Source organism: Aphelocoma coerulescens, chromosome 3, assembly GCF_041296385.1.
Source record: "Aphelocoma coerulescens isolate FSJ_1873_10779 chromosome 3, UR_Acoe_1.0, whole genome shotgun sequence".
Lineage (NCBI taxonomy): Eukaryota > Metazoa > Chordata > Aves > Passeriformes > Corvidae > Aphelocoma > Aphelocoma coerulescens.
The window spans coordinates 609,611-618,555 of record NC_091016.1 but is presented as its reverse complement, the minus strand read 5'-3'; the positions used below and the strand labels follow the sequence as shown (position 1 = coordinate 618,555).

Below are 8,945 nucleotides of genomic sequence, written 5' to 3'. Positions count from 1 at the left end.
ATGCCGGCGGATCCGCGCCCGCTCCGCTTTGTGCGCTGGATGCTCATTCTGCTCGTCCCGGGCTGCGGCGGGACCGTCGTTCGGAGCGCTGTGCGGATCCCGGCCCCGGGGGCTGCTCCCGGCGCTGCGCCGAGCCCGAGGCGCTGAGGTGGGACCGGGAACGGGGTCCGGGGATTCGGGTCCGAGTCCTGTCGGTGTCTGCTGGGGGTCCCGGGCCGAGCCGCTTGTCCCTCGGCGGGCGGGGTGTGGCTCCCGGGCTCGGAGAACTGAGGTGGGATTGGGGATGGCATTAGGGATCGGGATCGCCGCGGCTGGTTAAAAGCCGCTCCGGGATTGGCGCTGGGGCCGAGCCCGGCGCTGCCGCTCCGGCTGCGGCCAGCGCGGGGCTGCGGTCCCGCCGGAGCTCCGGCTACGGTCCCGCCGCGGCCGCGGGGAGCCGGGGCCGTGCCGGGCGGGCGGCGCTTCCCCGGAGCAGGCGCTGGATCGCGCCTGGAAGCGGGCGGGGCACGGGGACCGCCCGTGCTGGCCCCGGCACCCCCAGAGGCCGCCGCTCCCGCAGCGCCGCCCGCCCCGTGGGGCGGAACCGGAGCGGCGGCGCTCCCGGCCCGGGTCCGCCCGCAGCCCCCGCGGGGACGCGCAGCTCCCCCAGCCCCGGCGCTGCCGAGGCCGCCGCACCCCCTGCGCAGAGCAGCGCCCGCCTCCCCCCGCCCCGGGGCCGCTCCCCCGGGGGCCTCCCGCCCGCCGCGCCCCCGCCCAGCGAGCGCGGCTGCAGCGCCGCGGCCGGGAGGAGCCGCTCCCCCGGGCCGGGCGCTGGCGCCGAGTCCGCTGCTGCCGCTCCTGCTCTGACTGCGCCCGCTCTGGGGCCGGGGCTCGGGCCGCTCAGCCGGTACCTGATGCTCTCCTTCCCCCCCCCCCCCACTTTCTCTGCGCCTTGCACTCTCCAGTGCAAAAACCTCTGGCTTTGAAAGTCCAGTGGAAACTGTTTCTTCTTTATTTCCAGAGCACAGCATCTCCTGAGTGGGAATGGATACACAAGGAGCACCAAGTCGAACCCTTATGTGAATGCCTCATCTGGGCCTTGAACCCACACCTGGCCATTCTCAGCACCCTGCTCCAACCAAGCCAATCTCAGCTCCTGCCAATGTCCTGCCTGGCATGGCAATGCCAAGTGCCAGCAAGGTAATTCCTTTGCAAATACAGCTCCTTCTTTTATGCTAATGCTGCTTTACACCCCAGCCCCTGCCATGGCTACAGGGCAGAGCTCCATGGCCAGCACCTGATCATGGAACACCACAGGTGATCGCTTGGGGGACAGCACAAAACTCTTCCCATAGCCCTGATTTCCTGCCCTTTCCAGGATTTCCCCAACAGCTGTCAAGGTGCTCATTCCACGTCCCTTTCCAGGGAGAAAGAAGCAAGGCAAGTCCTGAGGGTTCACTTGCTCCATGGCCAAAGTTCTGGAGAGTGTCAGAGCTGCTCCTGCCTGCAGAGGGGCATTTCCCGCAGGTGAGTGTTCACAGGCCAAAATCACAGTGGCGGCTGAGGCAGCTTTTGTGGCCCAGAGCTGCACAGAGCTCTCAGTGACTCCTGCTCATTGCCAGGAGTGTTCCTTGGTGCTCCTTCTGTGTGTCCCAGCTGGCAGGGAACGGGGGGAGGGAGAAGGCCAGCAGCCCCAGGAAGGGAACCAGCAGCTCTTGTGCTTTGGATTTGCAGAGAGGAGCTGTGCCTGCAGTGTCCTGCCTGTGGCACACAGCATGCCAAACACACATCCCGGGAACGGGCACCGGGCTGCCTGGGCAGCGCTGGGATGGACATGGATAAAGGGCGGCCCCTCGGCCAGGGGCTGCTCTGAACAGGCACCCGGAGATGCTTCGGCCCCGACAGACCCCACTGACGCCCCAAAAATACCCCAAGGAACAGCTGGCACCGGGGAATGTTGGCACGGGCTGTTTGCAGAGGGGCTCAGACAGCAATTCCCGCTGCCGACCTCCCACACACCTGCCAGCTATGTCCCAGCCACCCAAAATGCCTTCCCTTCCAGCCTGAGGACATCATCCCTCAGCAGCGTTAAAGCCAAGGCAAGCTTCCCCCACAGCAATGAAATGCCAAGCAATGCCCTCAGAGATGCCTTCAAATGAAAGGTCAGAGGCAGAGAAATCTCTTTGGATTGAGTTGGCAGTTTTTGGGGAACCAGCTGGAACTGCACAACTGATGGAAAGCTTTCACAGGTGGCTCACACTGCAGGTGCCCTGAAGGCAGGGATGTGCATCCCTTTCCTGAGGGAAAAGAACTTCCAGAGGCTCTGCAATGAAATTGCTCCTGCAGGGAGAGAAGTCCTCCCGGGGGCACAGGGGCTGCCTCAGCACGGGCTGGGAGCGTGTCCGGCCAGCGCCTTCTCCTGCTTCCAAATATCACCCGAGCCCGAGCTCGGGGGGTGCAGGCAGCTGAATTCCAGGGAACTCTGTCAGGTGCCCCAGGGACATGGTGGGGGGGGCTGGGGGATGAGGGTTACAAACAGCAAATTCTATGGAACATGAAGTTGTCCTTGCCCTGACCCTGCTGAGCTTCCCTGGAAGCTCTGCTGCTTCCTGACACCTGCTGTTAAATAGGCAGCTCTGCATGGGAATATCCATGCTCCAGGAGGCACTAGGAGGCTATTCCAGTGGCAATTCAGGGCTTTGGGTAGAATTCATGTGAACTAGCAAAGCCTAACCCCAAATCTGGGCACCACACAGGGAACAATCTTTGTGCTGCCCTGGCAGCCAAAGCCCCTGGGCTGGGAAATGTCAGCAGGCAAATGGATAGAATGATTTAAATCCCAGCATCCCCCAAAGGGACAATCCACTCACCTCCCTTTGCTCCCAAAGTGTCCACTCTGTTCCCCACAGGTGCCCTGGGGATGCCAGGGAGGTCCCTTTGCCCACAGTGCCTTTCTCCTGCCCCTCTCCAGCCTGAGGCCTCTTCTCCCTTCCCTGCCAGCTGCTGCCAAGGAAGGAGGACACAGTGAGTCCTGAGTTCACCTCCAAATAGTCCTTCCCTCACCTTGAGATGACCTGAGACTTTACCCCCAAAATGTCCCCATCTGTCTCCTTCTGAGTTCCTCATTTTTTACAAGGAAGCATTCTTTCTCTGCTCTGGAGATTACCACAAGATTTGCCCCCAAAACTTTCCCCACCTGTCCACTACCTCTTTCCTCATTTCCACCTCAATATTCTCATTCTTTACCCTACAGACACTTTCAATTTTTACCCCTCAGAACTTCCCTACCTGGCCATAAAACCTCAGTTTACCCCATCAAGTGCATTCTCTCTGCTACAGATCACCTCAGATTCTACCCCCGACATTTTCTGTACCTCTCCACCACGGAGTACTTCATTTTTACTTCAAAATACTCCTTTTCTACCATGGAGATTCCCTCAAGTTTTACCCCCCAGATTTACCCACCTGTCCACAGCAATTCCCTCAGTTTACCTCAGGATGCTCCTGCTCTCTCCTAGAGATGACCTCACATTTTACCCCCTCAATTTTCCCTACCTGCCCAATTCTGATCACCTCCTTTTTACCTCAAAATAGGAGTTCTTTCTTCTACAGATTAACTAGGATTTTATGACCAAAATGTCTCTTTTGTCCCCTGTATACTGACCAGATTGTAAAACCAAAACCACGCAAGTTCTGTCTGTCTTATCCCCAAAATGTTCATTCTGTCCCCTACAAATTAGGTCCGATTTTTTCTCAAAAACACTTACTGTTCCTCCATAATTACCTCAGGGTTTGCCCCCCAAATTCTACCTCCTCTTGACTACTGGTCACCTCATTGCTTCCTCAATATGTTCATTCTCTGCCCTACAGATCTTCCCACGTTTTACACCCCAAATTTCCTTGCCTAGCCCCAGTGACTGCCTCAGTTTATGTCAGTGTGTCATACTCTCCCTAGAGATTACCTCAAGTTTGACCCCCAAAATTTTCCTTAACTGTCCACAACTTATTACCTCATTTTTACCTCAAAATATTCATTCTCAACCTCTAGATTATTTCAAGTTTTACCCCCCCAAAATTCCCCTACCTGTCCACTACTGATTCCCTCTTCTTCCTTCAATATTTATTTACTTTCTACCACATAGCTTCTATCAAGATTTACCACCAAAGTTTTCCATCTGTCTACTACTGATGACCTCATTTTTACCTCAACATGTTCTTTCTACAGCTTATTTAATGTTCTTTTTACACAAGTTTCCCTACTTGCCCACAACTGATTCCCTCATGTTACCTCAGTGTGTTCATGCTCTCCCCTAGAGATTAGCTCAGATTTTCCCCACATGCTCAGTACTCATCACCTCATTTTTCCCTCCAAGTGATCATTCTCTGCTCTTGAGATTTTGTCACGCTTTGCCTCCAAAATTTTCCTTATTTGTCTACTCCTCTATGCCTATGCCAAAATATTCATTCTGTCCCCTACAGGTTACATCAAGTTTTACCCCCCAAATTTTCCTTCCTCTACAATATTAACTCTTTTCTGCCCCAAAAATGTGCATTCTCTCTCCTAAACATCACCTCAGCTTTTCCCTCAAAAATGCCACCTCGCTCCCCTCGACATCCCCTCCCATTTTCCTACACAAACAATTCTTGTGTCCCCTCTCAGTCACCCCAGGTTTTCCCAGTGAGGAGCTGCAAGGAATTCAGGCAGGGCCAATGACACCAGGGAACAGCTGTAAATTCAGAGGCAGAGAGAGAAGATCTACCAGGAAAGGGGAAAGGTTCAGAAGACATTTCTGCAATTAATTAATTAATAATTATTTCCAGTTCCCCACTGAGAAGAACACAACCTCACAGCTGTTAAGGCCTGACGGTTCCCTGCAGGGAGAGCTCAGCACACGTGCCCAGAGGCAATCCCAGCATCTGAAAGAAAGAAAGAAAGAAGCAGCAAAAGGTGATTGCTTCTCTTTCCAAGTTATTTCAAGTGCTCACACCCAAACCAACCTTTGCTCTTGATTCTGGCCGGGTGCATGGTGAGCGGTGGGCACAGGTCATGTCATCCATGCTGATGTGAGTGATGCTTTCTGGGGGAAATCAGCTGATTTCCAAAGTTCCCTTCCTGCCCCGTGCCTGATGTGCACAGGAGAAAACCCCTTCCCTGAAGGGACTTGTGCTCCCTCTAATCCCATTTGCCCAGTCTGTTCCATGGGGATATTGCCAGCCTGGGGCAGCAGAGGCACCCGCAGCTCTCAGCACTCTCTGCTCCAAGCACAGCTCTGGGCTCCTTTGCAGACTGCCTCTGCCGTGGGGTTTTCTCCAGGAGAAGCCAAGGAATTGCTCATGGAAGGGTGGAGATTAAGTTAGCCCAAAGGGAAGCAAAGAATAAGTACTCCAGGAAGAGCCCTTGGGAGCTGCTGGGCTGAGGTGGGAAGGGGACATTCCTTGCCTGCAGGGCCAATACACAACAACCTCCAACCCAAAGCACAGACTGGCAGGTGGGGTCTGACAGCACCACTCTGACAAACCTCCTTGTCATTCTTCCCTGCAGTGACTTTTGCAATCAAACTCTGAAGCTGACAAGCCCAGCAGCTCTGTCCATCCACTCTGGAAGGAAAGGATACTCCAGGGATGAGGCCCATTCCCAGCAAACGCTCCCAACACAGCCCGGAGGCACCGCTGGAGCTCGGGTGTGGAGCTGGGAAGGGCTGCCAGGAGCACGCAGCCCCCAGGTGGGGTGGCAGCGGCAGCAGCAAATTCCCACAGGCTGATGGCACAACAGAGAGACAAAGGCCAGCAGTGTCCACGGGAGGTGCAGGGTTAATTCTGCTCCCTGCCCTGCCCCATCCCTGCAGGAAAGCTCCAGGGGGGAGAGAAACTCTCAGGGTGCCCAAAATGCAGCATCTGTCACCCTGATCCCGCTTCAACTCAGCGTGTGGGGCCAAGCTCCCCCCACAGGTAAACACTGAGCTGACCTGCTCAGGCTCAAACACAGCCCCAGTTCTCACCTCCAGCCTGCTCCTGGGGCTGCTGCCACATTCCTGACAAGGTGCCAAAGGCCCCTTTGGACAGGGCTCTCTCTGTCTCAGGTGCTGGGCACTGCAGGGACCAGGGCAGCCCCCTCTGGGGACAACTGGGGATTCATCCCACACCACGGGCAGGACCAGGGGCCCTCCAGTACAGGCTGGTGGGGCCAGAGCTCCTTGGGTTTGGCTGCTCAAACACCAAAGCTTTTGGCAAAGATGGGACAAGTTAAGTGGGTTTTCCTGTCCTGAGAGAGAGAGGAAATTGTTAAAATTAAGCATGGAAATTAAGTTCACTGTGGAAGTCAAAGGCTCCTGGCTTTCCCACTCCTGTTCTGATTGCTCACTAGAGGGTTTTATCCATAAAAAAATGAGAGGTGGCACCAAATAAAAGAACTCTTTTTCAACATTTTTCCCCTACTTTCTTTCACACATAAAAAGGATGTCCATTTTTACTTAGTGCATTCTTTGCCTAATTTTAACAGAACTGTTTTCCTTCCAGGCCCCACTTGTGGGTTCTTCACTCCTTTGCCATCGGACTTTGGACAAAGGAAGAGAAGGATCGGCTCCACACGGGTGTCATCCAACGGGGAACACCCCCTGTACCAGCCCCAGCCTTCTCCAAGCACGCTGCCTCACTTTCCCCATTCTGGATGCTGGCTCCAATCCAGTCTGAGTTCTCCCCTGTTTTCCATGTCTAAGGACAGGAACTTGTCCTGGTCAGGGTGTAAGGCCTTAAACTGCACATTGATCTGGGGGGCTGTGACTGGGATTCCAGCAGGGAATTCACTGTTTTACAAATAAAAATTATTCCAGGGAGCTGCTGCTTCACCACACAGTGTCAGCAAAAGAGAGAAAACACTAAAGGTGTATCCAAAAACAAGGATGAAATGATTCCTCCTGCTTTTAGTGGGATCAGGGCTTATGCTGCCCTGGAATGACAAAGAACTTCTCCCTCAGCCCCCCAGAGAGCCCTTGAAAAGCCAAAGTGCAGCAGGGAAGGAAGGAAGGAAAGGCACCTGCTGGGGCAGCACAGGTCCAGCTGCTCATGGGGACTGGGAATGAGTGTGGAGCCAAAAGCACCTTCCCAGGCTGGAGGGGCTTGCCTAAAGCACCACCTCTGGGAAGCAAAGGGCTATGGAAGAAATGGAGTGGGAATTTACAATAATAATCATCATGTATCGGGAAAGAGCAACAACAGAAGCAACAATCATTCCAAGGGAGCAGGAGGGATGCTGAGCTTGAAACGAGGTTTGAGTGAGGCAGCAGCTCCTGGGAGTTCTAACCCACAGCTCCAGCTCTGCGATTCCAGGAGCACTGCAAGCTCCTACTGCCCCGTCCCCGGCTTTGCCTCCTGCCAGTACTCGGCCCCTCGGGCACGGCTGGGTGCGAGTGCTCCAGTGCTGCTGCCCCGAGGGAGTGGGAAAATGGCCATTAAGCCTCTTCCCACTGGACTGGCTCCGAGCTCTGGCTGGGGAAAACATTTGGCACCCCTGGCATTTCAATGAAATCAGTTTCCATCACTTTGAAGAGGCACTGAATAAACCCAGGGCACATAAGTAAACCTCTCCCCATAAGGACAGCCCCAGGGAATACACAATTATTCCTATGCCTGGCCAAACAAACCAGCAGCCAGGTTTTGGGAAGAGACTCCAGACTCTTATCTCCTTCCCTGGCTGTAAAACACTTGCAGAGGCTTTGGAGTTCATACAAGCTTGTCAGGATTTGGATACTTCATGTAAATTCCATTCAGATACTGGAATGGAAGTGTCCTAAAGGCACCTCCACTCAGACTTTAATTTTAAGCCCTCTACCACCAAAGAATTTAGATGTTCTTTTCTTAGGAACACCCCACCTCTGCTTCTTTAGGTGTCTCCACGTGGGACATAAATTAAATGTGGACAAATTTTAGAATGCAACCTTGGGCTGTTTTAAACACAGCCTGGCCCTTCATGGCTGAGGCTCTGAGCTACACAACTTGTGAGTGGGCAAGTAGCAGCAGCTGAGGTCTCATCCCAGCTGTACACAAAAACAGGGAGTGGGGGCTGCACTTGGATACGTGCAGGCAGGGTTGGGCCCCTTCTGAAAGCTTCAATCCCTGTTTTCCAGAGATTCAATCAGGGATAATGACATTTTCACAAAGCTCTCTTAAGGCACGTGAAAACCCGAGTAAGAAAATGGAATCAAACCCTTTGTTCCACTGGCCTCACGCCCCAAATTCCAACGGGACAGACAAGTCCCTCTCCTCGGAAGGCAACGTCTCCTACCTGGATCTGTGCCTTCCGCAGCCTTTGGTGGCCGCTGTCTCCATCCTCCCACACCTCCTCATCTTCCTCCTCAGCAGGCCTGGCTTCCTCATCCTGCAGAGCAAGCACAGGGACAGTCACCAACCTGCTCATCCCAAACCTGGCCAGCAGGGATGGACTGCTGGGACCCCCTGGACGGTCACCCCTCTGCTGGGCACCATCCCTGCTCTGCAGTCCATTCCCGTTCCTGGCCTGGCATCTCCTTTGAACGGGATGTTAAACCACAACCACTTGCTCGGCTGGGTTTTGGGACATCAGAGACTCCCCCAAGGCAGTGGACAAAGCTCCTGTTCCCACACCCTCTGCCTCCCAAAGCCCTGCTAGGGCCAGGCAGAGCAAAGGAAACCCCTCACTTCCTGCTGGAAATTTCCTCTTGTGCTCGGAAACCCAGGGAAATCGTGGCTGCCCCATCCCTGGAAGTGTTTGAGGCCAGGCTGGCCGGGGCTTGGAGCACCCTGTGGATGGAATGAGGTGATCCTTAAGGTCCCTTCCCACCCAAACTATTCTGCCATTCCAGGATGATTCTGTGATCTCTCCCTGCATTTATTTTGCATCGCTTCCTCTCTAATTTGAATTCCCAAATCAAAATGAGTTTTTAAAGAAATCATTTAAAATTATCCCAGGAATAAAAAGGGGTGCATCAAAC

General features: G+C 54.4%; 1 long non-coding RNA gene across 1 annotated transcript; it reads left to right on the top strand.

Annotated features, from left to right (window-relative positions):
• Positions 1-934: 934 nt before the first annotated feature.
• Positions 935-6,402, top strand: LOC138107484 (uncharacterized). Its single transcript, XR_011149544.1, has 3 exons — positions 935-1,506; positions 1,714-4,927; positions 5,522-6,402. It is a non-coding gene; the product is annotated as an uncharacterized lncRNA (long non-coding RNA).
• The last annotated feature ends 2,543 nt before the right edge of the window (positions 6,403-8,945 follow it).